The following is a 22,082-nucleotide window of genomic DNA, read 5'->3' on the forward strand; positions in this document are numbered from 1 at the left end:
AATATGGGCTACATGGGTCTAAAGGACGTGAAATTAAGCTCTAAACGATCGCAAGCTCACCTTGAGGCTGGCAGAAGGCTCGACGAAGAGGATTATTGACGGAGGAGACCACACAGCCGCCGTTTCCGACGAACTACTGTGGGGGGAAACTTCAAATTGGGTCGATTCTGAGGTTCCCCAGATGCATAGCTTGGTCAGAATGAGGAAGATGTCGAGGCGCACCTCCTCGACCTAACCCTGGGCTCCGGCATGGCTCCAATCGTCGGATCCTTGCTCGACGCCGGCGGTCAGTAACCGAGGATGGTGAGAGGTACAGAGAGTTAGGAGGCGTTTGGTTTAAAGGGTAAGCGTTAGCGTGCTCCGGCTGATCTCTGAGAGAGGTTATAGCTCATGGCGAGGCTTAACGCGCCGGCTCGACGGCGTCGACTGGCCGGGATGCACGACGGTGTCATAGCTCGATTTGGGCACGAATCTTGGCGAGTTCGGATAAGCTGGACGCGAAGGAGATTATGGGCGCCTCTGGCTTGGTCACTGGCGTCCGCGCTCGTGCCTATCATCGGCGGTGAGGTGGCCAGCGAAGTGGTTCACGACTCCACCGTGTCGACCATGCGCAGGAGGAAGAAGGCGAGGCTCTCCCCTGTGAATCGGTTTGGTGGGTCGGTCCTGGGCTGTGGGTTGGCCGTGTTGTTGGGCTTCTACTGGGCTGCTGCGGCAGGTAAGGTCCAGGTGAGACTTTTCTTCTCTTTCTCTTTTCTTTAATTTCTATTTTGTATTTTCTATTTAAATCAGATTTGCATTTCCCTTTTGTTTTGCAGGATTTTAAATGTGTGAATCCCTTTGGAGTTTATAAAGATAATAATATAACTTCATATAAGCTCTTAAAATATTTTATATGTATAATGACACCCTTGTTTATTAAATGGTATTAGGGATTGGAAATAGGCATCTATATAGTCATAATTTTCAATATCAATTTAGGGTGGTCCAAACTATTTTCAAATAGGCCCTTTTAAGTACCTATTGATAGTTAGTTTTGTGTTACCTTGCAAGAAACAACTTTCAAGGCATAGCTCATTATTTAGTTTCTTATTTAAGAATATGCTCTCATGACATTATTTCATGTGATCATGGTTCTTAAGGATTTGGAAAATTGTTTAGGCTATCTTCCAATATTAATCTCATCTTCTAAACCTTTTCTTTTAAAATGGTTAAGATGGATCTTATTCCTCTCATTAGACTTCTATTTATTTGGAAACAGTAGTTAGTTGCACCTATATAGCATGGCTTGAAAAATAGTTTAAGTTGATATCTTGATTCATTTCAGGGTTGGCTAAACAATCCCCTTATTCCTATTTTAGCTTAGGCATGGTTTTAGGTTTATACTTGTGATCCCCATGTGATGCACAAACTAGGGTTGAGACATAATTCTAGGTTGTGGATATGATAGGACACCATATTGTATTTGCTAGGGTTTAATTCCCCCATCTTAAATAAGATGGTTACTTGCTTAATTGTTATTATTCTCATTTAGTTATTAAGGATCTGAGAATTGTTTCTATCTGATACCAATGGACTTTCTTTATATACTAAATCTATTATTTAAGTAACTAATTTGGTTATGGTTCTTTTTATAGTTAACTTTGGTTATAATGAAGAATGGTTTCTCACCATATAAAGTATAGAGTTTGACTCTAAGGTTTGCTTAGGTTCTTTAATTGATGAATGAATGAAATATAGATGTGGTAAGATTCTACTTATGATCACCAAGTGATTCACAAGTTAAGGTTGGGATATAAGCCTAGGATTGCTTACTAATGATCTCCTTATAATTTCATGTGGTGAATGATATCTATTTATCCTATTAGGATTTAACTTATCCTCACATAACTCAAGAGCATGATCATGGTTAGACATGATCAACTTGTTCTTGGTATCATTACCTCAAGTTCTTAGGGTTTATGATCATCACTCAATTTATAATGATCAAGGTTTGGCTTCCTAAGGATCTCTCATTAAATGGGGTTCTCACTTCCATGATCAAGCATTGTCTTGATCAATTAAGGTATAGCACTTCTATTTTACTTTCTAGGATGGACATGCTCATGGTTGTCTCAATAGTTTTATATCCCAAGAAAATGCCTGAGATATTCTGTTAGGGTTTTACTTAAGCAATGTTGATATACTCATCTGGGTATATGGATAGTTCTCTCCATCAAATTCAAGTGTTGCCTCAACTAACTTGAGTGTAGCACCATAGCTTGAGCTCTCTTTCATAGGAATAGTTGTTCTAGGGTTTATGGTGTATTCACAATATCTCAATAGGTATCTAGTCTAAAACTCCACGTGGCTATCTTGGTTGAATTAATCTCCTCCTTACTTTATCAATTCATGGATATGGTTTGATTCCATGTGATATTAGGTTATCTCACCACTCCAAGGAAAATGGTTTACAACCTAATACTTTAGTTCAAAGGTTGTCCTTTATTCTTAAATAGGTGAATCTTTGATTGATATGAATGGTCTCTCTTATTTGGGAATGACTTGAATAATACTCTAGGGTTCCTCTTGAAGATGATGTTGGGATCATATGGATATTTATATCCAAGGTTTTTCATTGCTTCCCTAAATAAAATAGGACTCTTACCTCTTTAGGTTTGATGTAAATCTATTTGGAATAGAGAAGAATATATACTTCTTGAGTGGATCTCCTTGTTGTAATTCCAATGTTGAAGTGGAATGAATACCATGAGGTTTCATGGTAGGATCAAGGATTAGTTTAAGACATGGAAAAGATAAGTCAAGAATGGTTTCTCCATTTTATTGTTACTTGGTTTGTAATTGAATTGGTGTTCATATGTTATGACAAAGATTACCATATTATAATCTTTTATAAGATCAAGCAATTGATTATTGAGTAAAGTGTTGTTGCGTTGATTATTATTTCCATTTGATCTAACCCCTTAGATTAAATCATCTCTACCCAAAACAAGGTTTTATCAAAGGTCACATTGAGGTTTATAGCACTTGACTTGATGAGCTACTTCAGTTCCACCAAGGTCAAGTGAAACTTCAGTTACTGTGACTGTTTTACTTTAAAGCGCGAAAATTCCCCAAATTTTCTATGCATGAATGCAATGCACACATCCGTTTCCTCTATTTTTGTAACCCCTTTACCTGGGATATTACAACATACATTTTTGATTTCTGCAAAACTCGTCATGTACTCCCATCGGGAGCTAAGATATTATTTGGTGAAATACATTAACCCGAAGAAATGGAGTATTCCATCATCCGAAGAAAGGAACTTGACAATATATTCTCAGAGCGAGTCCGTCGCGATAAAAAACTCTGGACGTCGTGACTTACAAAAGGGTCACGAAGGTAAGACCCTAGGATCCATCCTGTGTGGCGTGGTATCGTACCCGAATGCGCTCTCCCACATTATCCACATCCACAGACGTGAAGAAAATCCTAGCGGAAGCGTTGGGTACTCGATAAAATCGTTGGAATTCAGTTTTCGGTAAGTCCTAAAGAGGCACATACTGAATTGCACCAGTATCCCAAGTTCGAATCCAGGGACTCGAATTTGAAGTAGCTTTATGCAGATTTGCCACAAGAACAATTAACTGGTACCTGATCTATCAGATGAACCAGCCTCGTTTACCCTTATCCCTGTACAATATAGATATCAAGTAACAATTGTACATAACTCGAAAGTATTATCAAAAAGAAGAAAGATAGAGATTTTGCCCCAATCTACAACTCAAGTAAAATCTCGGGGGCTACTGACATAGGTATGCCTAAGTGGCATGTCGCATTAATACCCCTGGTCCATGATTGGAGCAGAAAGCGCATGGACTTGAAGATTCGGAAGCCCAGAAGGAAAAAGATGTTCGGATTAGGAAAGTATAGTTATTACGGAAAACTTGTAATCAATGTAAATAAAGGCCCAGCGCAGCCCGATAAATTATACTTGTACAACACGGAAAAGCCTCGGCTTCACCTCCTATATAAAGGTGAAGCCGAGGTCAAAATAAGGATCGAATCATCGCAAACCCTAGCCACCGTGATTTTTTGAGTTGGACGCATTTGTTCATCTGACAACCTTCGAGTTCTACTTGCCCTCTACTTTCCAAAAAAAAACCTAAGTTTACAATCTGTAGGCATTGATGAGTCGATAACTCGTCAGCTCCTGCTCCCACTTCTCTCGCTCGCCCTCACCCTCACCTTCCTCCATCATCCTACACCTGCACTGTGCATTGCTGATCACCCAGATGTCGGTGCCACACAACCTCAAACGTTCATCCTGGTTCTCAAGTCTCCTGCCGAGGATGGCACAAGCGAGGACGATCACCGGTGGTGGCTTGAGACTTTCATGCCATCCCCTCTCGCTGGCTCCTATGAGCCACAGCTCCTTCACACCTACACGGAGGTCTTCACCGGCCTCGCTACCAGGCTGACGGATGTCGAGCTCGACATGGTGTCCAAGAATCCTAGGTTCCTGCGTGCCTTTCCAGACCAGATCTAGCACCCTACCACCACTCACACTCCGGAGTTTCTGGGGCTGAAGAGAGGCAGTGGCTTGTGGAGGGACAAGAGCGTAATCATCGGGGTATTGGACACGGGCATCTATGCACAGAACCCTTCCTTTGATGATGCTGGCATCTCGCCACCACTGCCAAAGTGGAAGAGTTCATGCCATGGCGCTGCTCGGTGCAAGTGCAGCAACAAGCTCATCGGTGCCAAGTTCATCAGCAGAAAGGAAAATGACTTAGGCCATGCCACAGGGCATGGGACGCATACCTCGTCCACTGCTGCTGGGAATTTCGTCAATGGTGCCTCCGCCCACGGCCTTGGCAGTGGCATAGAGGTCGGGATTGCTCCAGGTGCACATCTGGCGATGCACAAGGTGTGCACAATTCATGGGTGTGCCATCGCAGACATAGTAGCTGGGTTAGAGGAAGCTGTCAAAGATGAATTCGATGTCCTATCACTCTCCCTCGGCCCCTTTTACAATGTCAACTTCAGTGGAGACCCGATCGCCATTGGTGCACTTAGTGCGGTAGCAAAGGGCATCGTTGTCGTGGCTGCAACTGGGAACAATGGACCCAAATCATTTCTTGCCAATTCTGCACCCTGGTTGCTTATAGTCGAAGCTGGCTCAGTGGACCGAAGCTTTGAGACTGTCGTGCAGCTAGGGAATGGAAATCACATCAGTGGGGAAGTTTTCAACCAGACTTCAAACTCAAGCTCCAAGACATTTCCTCTTTACGTGGACAAACACTGCAAGTCGTTGGCTGGACGAAATGTGTTCGGTAAAATTGTCATTTGCCATAACATATGATTAATGAATGAAACAGGGTCAATAGATAAGTTGGATGTTAGTGCCATCATGAGTGTCGAGGCAGCTGGAGTAGTGCTAATCAATAGGAAAGATGCTGGCTTCACTACACTCCTTGAGGACTATGGTGATGTTGTGCAATTGACCGTGTCTGTTGGCAAGAAAATCACAGACTATGGGAGAACAACAAGCAAAGTCAGTGCAAAAGTCATCTACAAAAACACAGTTGTGGGTGTCCGTCCATCTCCAATGGTTGCAGCATTCTCATCCAGTGGTTCCAGCCTAGTATTCTCAAGCCAGATGTATTAGCACCTGACCTCGATATCATTGCTGCATGGCCACCACTGTAATGACCCAGAAAAACCCTACATTAGATTTTTCTCCGATGGTTGTTTTTCCGTGTCGTTCTTAAGTCATGAGCATCATGCATCATATCATACATGTCTTCTTTTAACAAAATAAAATTATTTTTATAAACCCTAGTTATTTTATTTTCCATCTCATATGGTTCTAATAAAACCTCCTCTTCTCTTTCTTTAAAAAAATCCTGAAACCAAAGTTATAAAACAAATAAATTATTATTTTAATTATTTTATTTTCTCTCTCTCATCTCTGTTTGAATTCAAATTTTCTTTTGAATTTGAATCTTGTTTCAAACTAGTTTTCAAATAAATAAATAAATAAAAAGAATTTCAAAACCCTAACCCTTCTAACCTGAGCCTTCCTCTCTCTCTGGCCCATCTCTACCTCTCTCACCTAGCCTAGCTTGATCTTCTTTTTTCCTTACAGCCCATCAGTCGCCCGAGCAGCTCACCTCTGGCCTATACCGTTTCACCTTTTCTTCTCCATGTCCATGGAGCTCCGCCGCTCACGGCCACCTTCTCCCTCCCTCACGTGGTCCTGCCCCTCCTCCACCTTTTCCCTCTCCATAAAGCCGCTTCTAGAACCCTAGTGCTCCTCTCTTCCTCCCTCACGCGCTGTTGCCACTCTCTTCTGGCTCCCCTTCCTTTCTTTTCTTCCTCTCCCAGAGAACGACCAAACACCACCACCGTGACCACCACACCGTTGGCCGCTGCTGTAGACCACCCCTCGCCGAGCTGAGACTACCGGAAGATGCGCCACGCTGCCCTCGTCATCATCCCCAAAGGAATCGTCCACGAACTCTCCAAATCGACGGCAAAATCGCCGATTCCCTCTCCGACTCTTGCGAGATAATCGTCAATTCCGGCCGCCTCACGCCTCCTCCGAACTTTCTGACCACATCTACATGTTCAAGGTGAGATTCCACACCTCCTGTACCTCTTCCCCGTCTTTCTAACCCTCTCAATCCATCCGCCCATGTTGACCGCCTTCCTCCGCCGTAGGACCTCATCGTGGGTGACTCACCGGCGACCCCGTGGACTCTGCACCACCACTATCCGTTCCATGTTCAGGCGTAACTCCGAAGCCAACTAGCTCGTCTTGGTTCGGCCTGGAACGCGAGATCCATCCGCGACCTGACCTCCGCATGCCATGGCTGTTATGGCCCAAGCTCCGCGTCACTTTGGCTCAAAACGTTGCCTGCACACAATAGACACAGTAGCCCAGTGATTGCTTCCTTCATCCTTCATCCGCAGATCTTGTGTTCAAATCCCTACACATGCGATTTAAGCCTTCTTTCGGCTAGGTCCGGCCCAGTACGACCCCTGCCCATTTGCTCTTTGACTTTGTTTTGCAGAAAATGTTTATATCATGCAAAAAATTAAAATATAACTCAAAATAAAATGTTTTCTATATGAAAAATGATCAAAAAATTATGAGGAACATGAGTATGCCATCCATACATTTGTTTGCACCTCGCTCTTTGACTTTGTTTTGCAGAAAATGTTTATATCTTGCAAAAAATTAAAATATAACTCGAAATAAAATGTTTTCTATATGAAAAATGATCAGAAAATTATGAGGAACATGAGTATGCCATCCATACATTTGTTTGCACCTCGCATCATGTTGTTTGATGATAGTTATGCATGTTCATCTATCATATATGCGGGGTATTTCGAAACACCGACTAGGTTTCGTCGTTCCGTTTGATATTGAAGTAGTGCACCAATGCTATGTTATGCCATGCTAAACAACATTTAACTTGAACCTAATAACTGTGTGTCGGGATTCCGATTCCTCTTAGTTTGAATAAGTTGCATCGCATCATCCTTGCCATGACATCCATATCATCCTGAGTATGCCGATTCTTTTGTCGTAGTAGTAAGTCTTGCATTCATTGTTTGTTCCAACATTTGCTTCTCAAATAGGATCACGAAGTGTTGACGTGAGATACGACAAGTTCTTCGACAACGTTTCACAGGCGAGCACACCTCCTTCACCTATTCTACAGTTTTACTCTCGTTGATCTCATGCTATCCTTAAGTTGTGTTTTTGTTCAAGTCACGTTTCTTATTCCACTATTACCCATATGAGCCGTGTTACACATCCGCTACCTATCGCCGTTGTTTATTGGTTGAGCCTTGCGAGACGTATCATGTTAGGGTTCTGTTGTTTATCTCGATATGTTATAGAGATATATTGGGTTGTTGGGAGGTTATCACATGCTATATCAGTTGTTGGAGATATTCATGGTTTACTTAATGTTAACTACTAAAATTGCTAACAAGTGGCATCTGTGAGCCCCTTTGGGAAAGCATCGGATCTTTGTCTCGGTAATGTCCACTAGGACCCGAGTTCTTGTTATCTGTTCCGAGATTAAGCGCTCTACCCGTACATGGGGATTACTACTGGGACTCCTCACCCATTACCTTTTCTCAAGTCTGTTCAAAATGGGGCCACAACCTTGGTTTTATTTGCTCATATGCACGATATGCACGATTCACTTTCCGTTGCCTTCGGGTGTTTATATATAGTATTGTACTACATCTTTGCTAGACGACTTATCTAGTGCATGCCTAGACGCCTACGCAATCCTGGGTCCGTATCGGAGTACGACCGAACATCATCACGTGTAGCTTAGTGGGGGTGCCCCCTAGACTTTTTTGTTGAATTGGCAACGGTCTTGTTGTGAGACTCCGCACTTGCTAAGTGGGGTCGAGCATGCGTATGGTTACAGTTGAGCAACCCTTGAAGGGTGTACATAGTTATGGACGACTTGGAGCTGTTTAACTTGATCATAGAACAACTTACAGTGTTGTTGTTAATAATTTGCTAATAACTTGCGTAGTAATATAGTATTACTACAACTTATATCTAATAAAACTTGTCAACAGTGTGAGTGCCCTTGTTAGTACTTTTTCCTTTGCGAAGGGGAAATGCATCGATTGAGTTATGTTTGCAGAGTATAGAACTGTTAGCTTATATGCTCTCTCACCTTCTCTGTTTACATAAATATTGTAGCGTGTCTCTATTGGTTAGTACTAGCTTTGCTGCCACTAAACTCCACCATATAGCTGGGCTATTTATATTGCTCACTTGCGAGAAAAGCCATTTTAGTCTCGCTAAGTATGTGCCATGATACTTACTCTCTCCTTTCTGGCTCTTTTGTCTCCTCCCCCGTTTGTCGGCAACCCTTGGCCCGACTTTTGCAGGTTTGAGACGACGACGTTAGCAAGGTTACTCTTCCGGATTGGCCTGGGCAGGGTAATGGACGCCACTGGTTATCTTCATGATTGTTAGTAAATTAATACCTTGTCCTTAATCAAACGTATTTGATCTTCCGTATGATTCAGATCTTTGTGATATATATTTGTATTCTTAACTCATTGGAGGTCGTTGTTGTAATATATGTTTCTTGGGGGCTCTATTGTAAACCTATTGTAATGTAACTGCTCTTGGTAATTCCTCTTGCATCACATGTGTGATTCATCGCGCACGTCGTGAAGAAGGACGGCTCAGAATCAATATCGTGCAGATTTCAGCGGAATCGCTTGAATCCTCAAGTTCCGGTTTTGGGGTGTCCCAACCACTCACCCTGTTTGGTTCATTCAACATTTGAACTGGGACATCGATGTCAACTCCTCATTTCAGTGCCATCGTTGCGCTTGTCAAGTGCTCACATCCTGAGTGGTCTGCTGCTGTGATCAAGTCGGCCATCCTGACAACATCTGACATTACCGATAGCACTGGTGACCCGATCTTGGATGAGCAGCATCAGAGGGCAACCGCACATGCGATGGTGCTGGCCATGTGAATCCTACAAGAGCTACTGATCCAGTTCTAGTTTATGACCTTGGCATTACTGAATATGTCGGCTATATATGTGCTCTCCTTTGTGATCAAGCCTTGGCAGTCATTGTGCGTAACCCGAGGTTGTCCTGCAAGATGCTTCCTAAGATACCAGAACCGCAGCTCAACTACCCAACCATAACGGTGCCCCTCAGGACAAGGCCATTCACATTGAATCGAACTGTGAAAAATGTGGGTTCTTCCAACTCAGTGCAAGGCCGGTCCATAGATTTCGGGGGCCCTAGGGCGAAACGACACCAAGGTCCCCTTTTCATAGTGGCTAAACTTTTCTAGGGTAGGGGGCAATGGCCCTCCCCTACTCTGAAAAATTCCTTAAAGATATTCATTTGTGTTAAGTTTATATATCTTACTTAAAGTTTAAGCATGATTAGTTTTCTAGGCCCCTTAACGATGTCACTCAAGCTTCACCACTTTGTCACACACAAAAAAAACTAAAAAAAATATTATTCAGCAAGATAAATATTAGGGTAATGCAATAATAAACTAAATAATATTTACATTTGAAAGATCCATGGTCTTAAGAATATTGCTAAATATGTTTGAAACTATTTATTTCTATTGATCGCATGAACTATATACCATGGTTATTATTTCTACCAATAGCTACTTGTGTACATGTGTACTGTTTGCGAGAAATAGAAATAACCAGAGAAAAAATTATGAGGGTCCGTGTTGTTCTGCACATTAGAGAAGGAGTCGGAGTATAGGTACTTTAAGCTACAACTTCAACCTTCTATATTTTGTAGAATTATTCCAAACACTACTGCCTAAAGAGTATAATTATAAGTGTAGTAAGTGTACAAAAAAATCTTGGATTAGGGCCCTAACTGTTGAGGGCCCGGGGTGAGTGTCCCTCTGCCCCGCCCTATGGGTCGTCCCTGACTCAGTGTACACACTGAAGATAAAGGTTTCTGAGAGTCTTATAGTGTCTGTCTACCCAATGACATTGGGACAAAAATTTGGTGCACATGGGCACCCGTGCTTCCTTCACTTCTATTTTTTTTGAAAATTTTAAAACTTCACATTTTTTAGTTTTTTAAAATTATGACATTAAATATGTAGATAGATATGTACATGCGAAGTGTATGCAAAAATTTCCGGTAAAAATACTTTAAATTTTCGGAAATACAAAAATAAAAAATTTCTGACAAAAGAATACACTATTGTAATACTATTCTAGTACCATTTATTTTTTAGAAATTTGTCTTTTTTATATTGTTCAAAATACAAAGTATTTTTTAACGGGTCTTTTTTGTATACACCTCACACGTATATATCTATCTATATATTTAACGACATAATTTTCTAAGACTTAGAACATGAGCTTTTAAAAAAATTCAAAAATCTGATAGTGGAGAGAGCACCGGTGCCCATGTGTCAAAAATACTTTTCGGAGACATTGGTTTTTTCCAAGGCTGGACAAAAGATATCGTATACCATAACGGTGAGTAGCCATGGCAATGCCGGCAAAAAAATCATGGAGGGAAGTTTGAGCTAGGTGTCTGGGCACTATGTTGTGCGAAGTCCCATAGTTGTCGTTGCTGGTCTGCTGTTATTAGGAAGAACTAGGAAGTGTAGCGCGGCGCACGCCACACCCATATTGTCGATCATGTAGAATATGTAGTCAACAGTTAGTTCTTAGGACCTATATTTTTGTAGTTTATGGTGACCGTATGCATGTAGGGACGTGCATGTGATCAATTTCGCAAAATCAACTTGTGTGCCTCATTTCTTCTTCGCATATGTTGTTGTCTAATAATTACCGTTGAAGGATTAGTCCTCGTAGAAAAATTATTATCAAACAATTACCGTAGGGGCATTAATATTGAGGTTAGAGATTTGTGTCGAATAATTACCGGTGCGCTGATGAAGGATTAGTGTCAAATAATGAGTGTTGGCGGCAGATCTATGTCGAAAAATTACTGTCCAAGAAGTTGACAAATCACTGTCAATGTTACCGTGGTAAAATTATGTCGGGAATATTTCAAAAAACTACTACCAAAGAAAAGAAAAATAACAATGTGGGGGCACCTAATGGTGGGAAATTACCGCATAGAAGTTATCTAGAAAACTTATTATCAAAGAATAGGGAGATATTGTTGGCGAATTACTGTTACTATTGATGAACTACTGTAGGGTAACAACCGTGAAAAAATTACGGTCAGAAAAGTGATTGAAGAACCACCGTCGAATGATTGAAAAAAAAGCGATGTCACAAAAAAGTCAATGCTAGAAGGTAAGTACCGCGGGGCCGATATGTTATGTCAAAAAGTTGGCATGGTCACTAATTGGACGAAAATAATTATGTTACCGATTAGGAAAAAATAATTACAATAAAATAAGCTACGTTAAAGATTTAACATTAAAAAATATGAGGCAAAATCTTTATAAAGATTTGCAACAACTTGAGAGTTAAGACCATAAGTAGCACCCATATTTCGAATTTTATCAGTATCCATAAAAGTTTCAATGCATTCATAATCATAATTTATACCTGACTCTTTACCTTCGTTGTTCTCCCATCCTTCAGTATTCTCATGAATTCTTTTAAGAAGATCCCACCTAGATTCAACCTCCTTGCTTGTGAAAGATCCCTCCAAACAGGCATCTAGATAGTCCTTGTGATGTCCTGAAAGTCTTGCATAAAAATTATTAATAATAACATTACGGGGGAGCTCATTAATGGGACATTTGAGCATTAGTGACTTCAATCTTCCCCATGCTTGGGAAATACTCTCTCCATCACGAAGATAGAAGTTATAAATGTACTTTCTATCAGTATGCACTTCATGACGAGGATAAAATTTAGAATAAAAGAGAGGTACAATTTCCTCCCAACCAAGAGAATGACTATTCTTCAGCAATTTATACGAATGCGCCGCTTTACCAGACATCGACATAGAGAATAGTTTATTCCTCACTTCATCCATAGAGATACCTGCTGTTATCACCAGAATTTGACCGGATCAGAGGTGGGCCGCGATCAAGATTGGGCTTGAAGAATATACATGGAAAATATACGTGAATCGGCCTTGGACACGAAGTTTGGGCTAGTTTGCCCGTGTATCTGTAAATATAGTAGGATACGTGTCGGTTAGTTAGAATTTGGCTCGTGCACGGTTGGGATTATTCCCACGTTAGAAAGTCTACGGACTATAAATATGTATCTAGGGTTATTGACAAAGACAACAATCACGTTCATCACAAACCAATCTAGGCGCATCGCCAACCCCTTGTTTCGAGGGTTTCTTCCGAGTAAGCATCATACTGCCTAGATCGCATCTTGCGATCTAGGCAGTATACGTTTATTCGTTGTTCATGCGTTGCTCGTGCTGAAGCCTTGTTGATGGCGAGCAACGTAGTTATCATAGATGTGTTAGGGTTAGCATTGTTTCATCGTGTCACATGCTTTCGTCCATGCAACCCTTAGACGTCTAGCCGCCCTTACACCTATCTTAGGTGTAGGGGCGGCACCTTGCTTGATCATTATTTAGTAGATCTGATCCGTTATGATTGCTCCTTGTTCTTCAAGGATTAGTTTAATATCTGCATAGTTAGGCCTTGCAAACGGGTTGAAGGATCCAGTAGCACGTAGGGTGTAGTTTGCTAGCCCTAGATAAGATGTTTTGGGGATCAACTTCATGTTGGTTTTTAGGCCTTGTCTAGGGTTGGTTTATTATCGCCGTGTGTGGCTGCCAGACTCAATCACGCGTAGGATGTTCCGATTATGAGGTGAAAACCCTAAATCGTCGTAGGTCGTTTTAGCTGTATATTGATCAAGCAGGACCACCATGTGATCGTAGACCTCATACGAACCATGGGTGGATCGGCTCCTTGAGCCGATTCACAGAATAACCTGAGAGCCGATCGAGGCTCGTATTTAATGTTTACGTGTATGCAATGCAGGAAACTAAGCGAAGCAAATCCATCACCTTCCTGACCAGGTATAGGTCAGGTGGCACGCCCTTGCACCAGCATCGGGACGTGTGTACCAGGAGCTTTGCGGGCCGTCGCTCGGAGGGACCAGGGCCAGCCGCAGCTCTAGGTTGTTCCCGGCTCTTCGTGTTGCCAGCCGTTGCTCGCCGGTGGGTTTTGGACGCCAACACATTCTGGCACGCCCGGTGGGACCACCTTCGACATCCACTGCATCGCCATCTACATCTGAGATGGCGGAAGGTACTCCAGTCACGTACGAGGATCTGACCGAGGAGCTCAAGAAGAAGTATGACGAGGTCAAAGCTATCCTCGAAGCCGACCTCATCAGCTCGTTCCAGAGGACCCGCTCACACGGCATCAGGTGGAAAGGGTTCTCGCCTGAAGGCGTGCTTGATGGAGTGGACCTGTCTACCCCTTCAGAAGAACGCACCAGGTCTCTGCGTCAGGAGATTAATTTCATGGTAGCGCATTCGCTACACCGCTATTCTAAGAACCTGGTGAACACTTTGGAGCGTGTCGCCCTTCGGGTGATCCAGGAAATCATGAGGCATCAGTACTCTCCGTCAGGACCTGCTCTAGGGACTCACCAAGGAGAGATACCACTCCAGTCCCGACCACCGCTGCCGTTCGCGCTGGCAGCACCAGAAGTGCCGAGTTCACCGGCATTTGTCGTCCACAAGATCGGTGGGGACCCTAGTGATTACCAGTTCCTGTATGAGGCGCCTAAGGAGATCCCTCACGGATACACGTGCACATATGTGCCAGACTGCAGTAATTGGGCACTCGCGAATCAGACTACAACAGCAGGGACTTCTGGAACATCAGGGGGAGCTTCTGGCTCAGATCTTGAGAAGCAGACGTGGCTAGCTAAGTATGCCACTCCGACGAACCTCCAGAACTCAACTCCTGCAGCTGGCTCAGATCGTGAGAAGCAGACGTGGCTAGCTAAGTATGCCACTCCAACAAACCTCCAAAGCTCAACTCCTGCAGTTGGCTCAGAGCTTGAGAAGCAAGCGTGGCTGGCTAAATACGCCACTCCAGCGAATCTTCAGAGCTCGACTCCTGCAGCCAGCACCGCGGATCAGATCAGTACAATCTTGAGAGACCAGTTAGGCATGGTGCCGAAAAGGAGGGCAATCGGCTATTCCAAGACGTACCCCAACGAGTACGATTTGATCCCACTACCACCCAAATATCGGCTCCCTGAATTTTCCAAGTTTAGTGGGTCAGATGGCTCCAGTTCAATCGAGCATGTGAGCCGATATTTGGCGCAGCTGGGCACGATCTCAGCATCAGATGAACTACGTGTGAGGTTCTTCGCACAGTCCCTCACAGGATCGGCTTTCGGTTGGTACACCTCGCTGCCACCAGATTCAATCCAGACTTGGAAGCAGATGGAAGAGCAGTTCCACATGCAGTATCACTCAGAGGCTTTCGAGGCTGGCATTGCCGATCTAGCACAAGTACGGCAGAAGCGCGGAGAAACAGTGTCAGAATACATCCAGCGCTTCAGGGCCATCAGGAACCGATGCTATTCGGCTCGTTTGACTGAAAAAGAAGCAGTCGAGTTGGCGGTGGTGGGTCTCGCATCGCCGATCAAGGACATGGCTTCCCAAGCAGATTACCCTTCACTTGCGCATATGGTTCAGAAACTGTCATTATATGAATAGCGCCACCTAGAGTTGTACCAGGACAAATTCAAACGTGCGGTAGTCCTGGTTGAGACAGAAGAAGATGAAGGCTCTGCGGGAGATCAAGAGGTAGCAGTGGCTGAATGGACTCGGGGGGCAAGCCCCGTGTCCTGCAAGTGGGTTAAGCCACAAGGGCCTCCAAGAGGGTTTGACTTCGACGTGAACAAAGCTGAGCAAATTTTCGACCTCTTGCTCAAGGAGAAGCAGCTAAAGTTACCCGAAGGCCTCAAAATCCCCACAGCACAAGAGTTGAACGGAAAGCCATACTGCAAATGGCATAACACGTTCACCCATACCACCAACGACTGCAGGGTGTGGCGTCAGCAGATCCAAATGGCAATAGAGCAAGGGCGTCTAATCTTTAACCAGTACGCCATGAAAGTCGACACGCACCCCTTCCCCGCCGTTAACATGGTGGAGTGCACTTACCCTGGGAGGTGCCAGCCAGGTTTCTCGTTCAGCATCAACATGGTAGAACCTGGGCACCACTCTGGTAAGGATAGACACGAGGGCAGCCGCTCTCGTAGCAAGGTCAAAGAGGAAGCTGGTCCACGCGATCGGCTCCGACACGATGGCAAGCGCTACATCACAGAGGGAGAAGTGAAGAATGTGCGATATCAACGACCTCTCTCTGATCATCTCCTCAACAAGTATGTGAGTCAGTATGACCAACGCCGACGATACGACGACGGTGACGAAGGAGATCGTCTGGCTAGCAGGGACGCCAGGAGACATCGTCGGCACGATCGAGACGAGGAAACATATGAGCGCCATGCCAAGGACAAGTCAAGAGAGCAAGACGACGTGGAAAAGCACTGGGATTGTCCCTTCTTCAAACACTGCTGGGATTCAGGAATGAGCCGATTGCCTACAATCGGCAACTGCCCAGAATGTAGACAGAAGAAGAAGGGTGCAGGAGACGTGTCAGTGTTCAAACGTCTAGGGCCTCTCCCATCTCGGAACAAGCAGGCTGAGTCCTTTCGAGTGGAAGATCTCGAGGAGTTAGAAGATGACGGTGAAGAAGAAGAAGATAGATACCACCGGCCAAGGTGGTGCCCTGATGGACTCAGCCGTTCCCAAAAGCGTAGGGTTCAGCGACTACGTGGCTTGGAGGAAGCCGAAAGGTTATACCTCCACACGTTAAGGAAGGCGCGGCCCGATCTAGCCGCGAAAATTCAGCGAACCCTGGACGAAGAGGGTCGACCACAAAAGATGGAGTGGCGCCCCAAGCAAAGGAAAGCCGATGATGAGACATCGGCTGGTACAAACATGGTGTTCATCCTTCCAGCGGAGTTTTGTGCTCCAGGATTAGACGAAGCACCTGTGGCACAACTTGACTGCGTCCCACGGCCAGTTATCTTCGAGAAGCCACGGGAAAGAAGCTACAGGCACCTGAAGGCCCTGTACGTACGAGGTTACATCAATGGGCAGCCTGTCAACAAGATGTTGGTGGACACCGGAGCGGCAGTCAACATCATGCCATACTCCATGCTACGTCAGTTGGGACGCTCTAGCTCGGATCTGATCAAGACCAACGTTACACTGAGCGATTTCAACGGCCAAGCGTCTGAAGCACAAGGTGTTCTGAACGTGGATCTGACCGTAAGGAGGAAAACCATCCCTACGACATTCTTCATTGTCGATAGCAAGAGCACCTATGCTGTCCTGCTAGGGAGAGATTGGATCCACGCCAACTGTTGCATTCCATCCACGATGCATCAATGCTTAATACAATGGGATGGAGATGAAGTAGAGGTCGTCCACGCATATGACTCAGCCGAGATTTCAACGGCTGGCATGAACGTTTGGGAGACGGCAGGCCAAGAGCCACTCTCAGGCATCACTTTGGACGACTGCGAGCGCATCGACGTGACAAAAAATGGGGTGAGGCTGGTCTTATCCACCGGCCTGACCGCGTAACAAGAGCAAAATCTATGGATGTACGTGGCAAGGCCGATCCTTGTGATCGGCCCCAAAAAATAAAAGGTGGTGATCTTGTCTCAAGCATGTCACGTAGTCATGTGTCGATCTAACAGGTGACGGAAAGCTAGGGTACGGGTTTACATCGGCTGATGAGCTAGAAGAAGTCAACATTGGTCCTTATGGAGCCGATAAGCAAGTACAGTTCCTTGGCTAACTACAGAGCCGATATCTGCAGTTACCTGACAGATTCGGCTCGGGGGGCACCTAATCAGATGAACATGTGCGATGAACATGTGCGATACATGGGCAGTGAAATATTGGAGGGCCGATAGAAAAATCGGCCAGTAAAAAAAATGTACATGCAAGTCACAGCCGATGCACAGACATCGACTTGAGAAAATATGCGATGCAACAGTATACAAGTACAGCCGATGCAAAGGCATCAACTTCAGAATGTAAAAAGCCGATGCACAGTCATCAACTCTAGAGGTACAAGTTCAGCAAAACATTTGTCAGTTTACACAGAGAAGCTCTATTGAAGAAATGCGTTGAGGGCATGAAGGGCGTCAGCACGGATACGATCCACCTCGGCGATCTCAGCCTCATCGTCCTCGTCTTTGCCCATCACCAGCTGACTGCTCAGGGTACGGATTTCAGCCATATCGGTCTTCAGATCGGCTGTGAGGCCCTTTGCTTCCTCTTGAGAGCGGGCAATAAGGGCTTCCTTGTCTTGGATAAGCTGCTTGGTCACCCTGACCCTCTCTTCAAGGTTCTCCAGTTCCTTACGCAGGGTCTCGAGTTCGGCGCTATTGGCAGAAGTGTCAGTTTTGGCGTCTAAAGCAGCCTTTTTCTCGTTGAGCCGTTGACATCTGTCTGCAATATCGGCTCTCAACGGAAGCTGGGCGTGACGAAGGATAATTCTTTGACGAGCCGATTGCACCCTTGACTTAAAGACCGACAGAGTCACAGCTGGCCAAAGTTTCACCTATAGTGTCACTGGGAGATGAGGCTGGATGTCTTCGAGAATACCCTTTACTTCCTCGGGGTTTTCAACCAGGGTCTCGACCGAGGAGGAGAGCAAAGCCTTGAGACACTGGAGTGGACCATGGGCCATGCTAGGACTTGGCTCTTCACCTGCCTTGGAAATAGCTGGTTCGATGGATTCAGGGTCGAACGTCAGCAAGCTTGAGAGATCACAACCCTGATAGACGAACAAGAACAGCATTAGTATACAGCAAAAGAAAAGGGTAGAGCCAAGGGAGTGGAGTGTACCTCTCCCAAAGTAGGAGGAGCAGCCGATGTTGTGATAATCGGCTTTTCCGTGGACTTGGCTAGGTTAGCCACTTGGTCAGCCACGCTCGTCGAGGTGGCTAGGTCTAGCGTGGCGGATGGCATCAGTACCTCTTCAACGTCCCCGCTAGAAGTCTCATTAGTCTGCAAAAGAAATGATGAGCCGATCCAAGTAGCAATGGGACGGCATAAAATATGAACTGGTAAAGCAATTACATTTGAAACCTCCTGGCTTGACGAGGAAACTCGTGGGTCTTTGCGAGCCCTTTTGACGCATCGACGCTTCATGCGTGACCCTGTTTTGATCGGAGCTTGAGGAGCAACAGGCTCAGGAGTCGACCTTTTCCTAGAAGCCGACGCTGGCGAGTCCGTCTGGCTCTGTGTGGTGGATCTCCCGGAGTTGCCCTGGCTCGAGTCCCTTTGGCTGGACTGTGCCTCCCCGCTGGAGTTCTCTTCGGTGGAAGTCTGTAAAAAAAGTACAAGCATGTTGCAAAAGACTGGGGGGACAGATAAATTTAGCCAAGGCACGAGTCAGCTTACGTGCAGGCTTTCTTGGGCAGGAGCTTTGCGCTTCAGGGTCTTTCTGGCAGCTACTTTCCTCACTTCCTTCCTCGTCTGGATTGAGGCTCGGGGGGCAACTGGCCCCGAGGATGCTTTACTTTTGGGAGCCGATTTCGGTGAAATCGGCTGGCTCTCCATTATGACCTTCTTCAGGGGTGGCGAGCTTTGGCAGAAGAGAACCTCCGGGGCTGGTGGAAGGAATTTGAAGGGCGAGCCGTCGGCTTTCATGGGCTCTGGGCCATCTTGTTGCTGCCAAGAGATAGAGCCAGGTTACAGACAATTATCATGAGCCATTGCAAGAAATTTATAAGTAAAGGTACCTGGTCTGCAGGAACGTCATATTCGGCATCAAGTTGCTTCACCAATGGTCCTAGAGCTCTTCTGAAAGCATGGGTCCTCCACATGGACCACCAAGTTTCGAAACCATCGGTAGTGGTGGTGAAACAGAGGTTGTGACGAATTGGAATGGCCAGAGCGTCAAAAAAGGTATAGCACCTTTGGCCAGTAAGGATGTCAGGCAGTTCAGCTCTGCTTGCTGTCAGATAGTGGAGAGAGAAGTGTGGGGGCACTTGCCCGAGACCAAGCTGCCGGGCTACTACCACCGGTTGGTAAGACTCATAACCAGGTTTGATGATCCTGTTTGAGGTGCTCACGCCGACAGGAAGAAAGCAAGGACGGATCATGATGGAGTACAAATGCCGAGTGCTGGGGTCATCGGCAAAGCTGTCCAACCTGAAGGAAACTGGGTTCTCAAAGTTTTCAGATTCAGTATAAGGAAAGAACAGAGGATTATCCAGGCCTTGGAAGAAAGTCCTGAACCACTCTGATGCTTCCTTAGGGATCAGCCTACTGCCTGGGAGGCTATACAGAGCTTGGCCATAGCTAGTGCATCGGATCTCCTTCCCATTAGCATCTGGGAAGGTGCAGGTGGCCAAAGAGGGGAAGTTTGGGATCTGGTTCTGAAAGTACAGCTGGGCCCATAACTGAATAAACCACCAGGGGCCTCCTGTTTTAACTGTCTTTTGGGAGAACAGTTTGATAGACATCAGTTGAAGAGATCGATAGACCTCTCCAAGGAACAGTTTTCCAAGGCCAAGTTGAGTGCCTTTGGCAAGTTCATAGGCCAGGGAAAGGTAATTCTTGGTTGGGGCGAGTGATGGGCCACAGAATACGAAGTGCTCCAACCAGAAGTTCAGGAAGGCTGTGTGTTCTCTCTCTGTCACAGGGCCTTTGGTTTTCATATAACGATTGAGGTAGGCACCCCAGCTGGTACACTCTTTTTTAGAGGAAAGGGTGAAAGGGACCTTTGGCAGCTTGAAAGCAGAGGGGCTTGGGGATGCAATGTCTAGGCATGTGATCATGGCCACGTCCAGCAGAGTTGGTGTCATAGGGCCGTGGCCAAACATGAAGCAATTCAGTGCATCAGACCAGAAGTAGCCGATGGTTTTCAGAATATTTTCATTCTTTTCAAGAGGGGACAATGATAATGACAAGGCATCGGCTATCCCTATAGTTTCCCAGGTGGCATAATGGGTTTTTGACACTCTATTATACCATGCCACCCAACCCTCAGGAGGGTTAGGCCAGGCTCGCAGGCAGTCGGCCCAGGAAGACAGATCTAAGTTCTGGTTCACGAAGGGGATTCTGTTAGCCTCGCATGAGATTAAGTGAGCGGGACTCTCAGAAGAACGGGGACCAAGACACATAGAATTTGGAAGAGAAGAATGCGGCGGCAGGATGTCTGAAACCTAAATTAATAACGAAATAAGGCATTAATTCAGCTGATTGCTGTTAATCCTAACGTTTACTCGGATGGCAAGGGGCGGTTAAGAATTACCTTCAGACCGGAGACCATGACGTTGGCGTTGGATGATTCCGCCATTGGATGCGCTGTGGAGTTGGAACGGCGCGGTTGAGATCTGAGATTCGTGTGGCCGTGAGTTGGATCTGCTCGGGCGGCGATTTGGGGATCTGAGTTTGCTTTCTCAGACGGAAGTCGCAGGTTACCGTTTGAAGGGGCGACTGGGTTGGCCTTACTCGCGTTTTATGGTAGAGGCCGGTGCGATGCCATCGGCTCTTTTGGGGATTGTTTGACTTTGACTATCGGCAAAAAATTGATTGGGAACACTTCTTCATTAATAAAAGGGGATTCTTACAATAAAGAGCCGATCGCTCAAGAAAGGAGGAACAAAAGAAGAGCCGATTGCTCAGGAACTACTAGTCCTACAATACTAATCCTCGCTGGCCTCGTCGTCGGCATCGTAGCTGCCGTCGGCGCTGCTTCCGGAAAGTTCCTCGTCGCTGCTGCCCCAGCCCTCGGCCGGAGCCTCTTCCTCCTCGTCATCATCATCGTCTTCGCTGTCCGCCCAAGCGCGGAAGCGCTTCACCGGCGGATACCCAGCGGAGGAGGAGGAGTCCTCTTCCTCCTCTTCCTCCTCTTCTTCTTCTTCCTCCCCCTCGTCGGAGGAGGTGGGGATCGCCCAGGAGTGGAGGTCGTCCTCGCTCTCGTTCTCCAGCTCCCCTTCGATGAGGAACTGGAGGTCTTCCTCCCCATCGGTCAGGGGCAAGTCACCATCTGACCCAACGAGGGCCTCGGGTGGGCCATCTGGCACGAAGTCGAAGTCCCACTCTTGCTCTGACATCGGCTCACTCGAGGAAGAAGATTGGAAAGAAAGGCCTGATGAGACGGAGGAAGAGGAAGACATTGTTACAGGGAAAGAGGGTTTTTTGGTGCCGATGGCTAGAACAGAGCAAGGGGATGAGGAGGCGAATTGTTCGGCACAGTTAAATAAGGGGGGCATAGAGGAAATTTAATGCCATTACAGTTTCCGAGGAAGTGATGCTAAAACTATTAAATCTTGCAGAAAAGTTGAGAAGGCAAGGCATCATGATGAAGGATACTGCGACGGTTCTGCTCTGCCACGACATGACCCGACGAAGGAAAAGCAGAATGATTTTGGAATTATCAATTCCAAAACCAGGGGGCATGTGTTATCACCAGAATTTGACCGGATCAGAGGTGGGCCGCGATCAAGATTGGGCTTGAAGAATATACATGGAAAATATACGTGAATCGGCCTTGGACACGAAGTTTGGGCTAGTTTGCC

General features: G+C 45.7%; 1 pseudogene; it reads left to right on the forward strand.

Annotated features, from left to right (window-relative positions):
* The first annotated feature begins 435 nt into the window (after positions 1-435).
* Positions 436-22,082, forward strand: part of LOC127347994 (subtilisin-like protease) — a 47,712-nt pseudogene continuing 26,065 nt past the window's right edge.

This window comes from Lolium perenne, chromosome 4 (assembly GCF_019359855.2).
Source record: "Lolium perenne isolate Kyuss_39 chromosome 4, Kyuss_2.0, whole genome shotgun sequence".
NCBI classification, from domain to species: domain Eukaryota; kingdom Viridiplantae; phylum Streptophyta; class Magnoliopsida; order Poales; family Poaceae; genus Lolium; species Lolium perenne.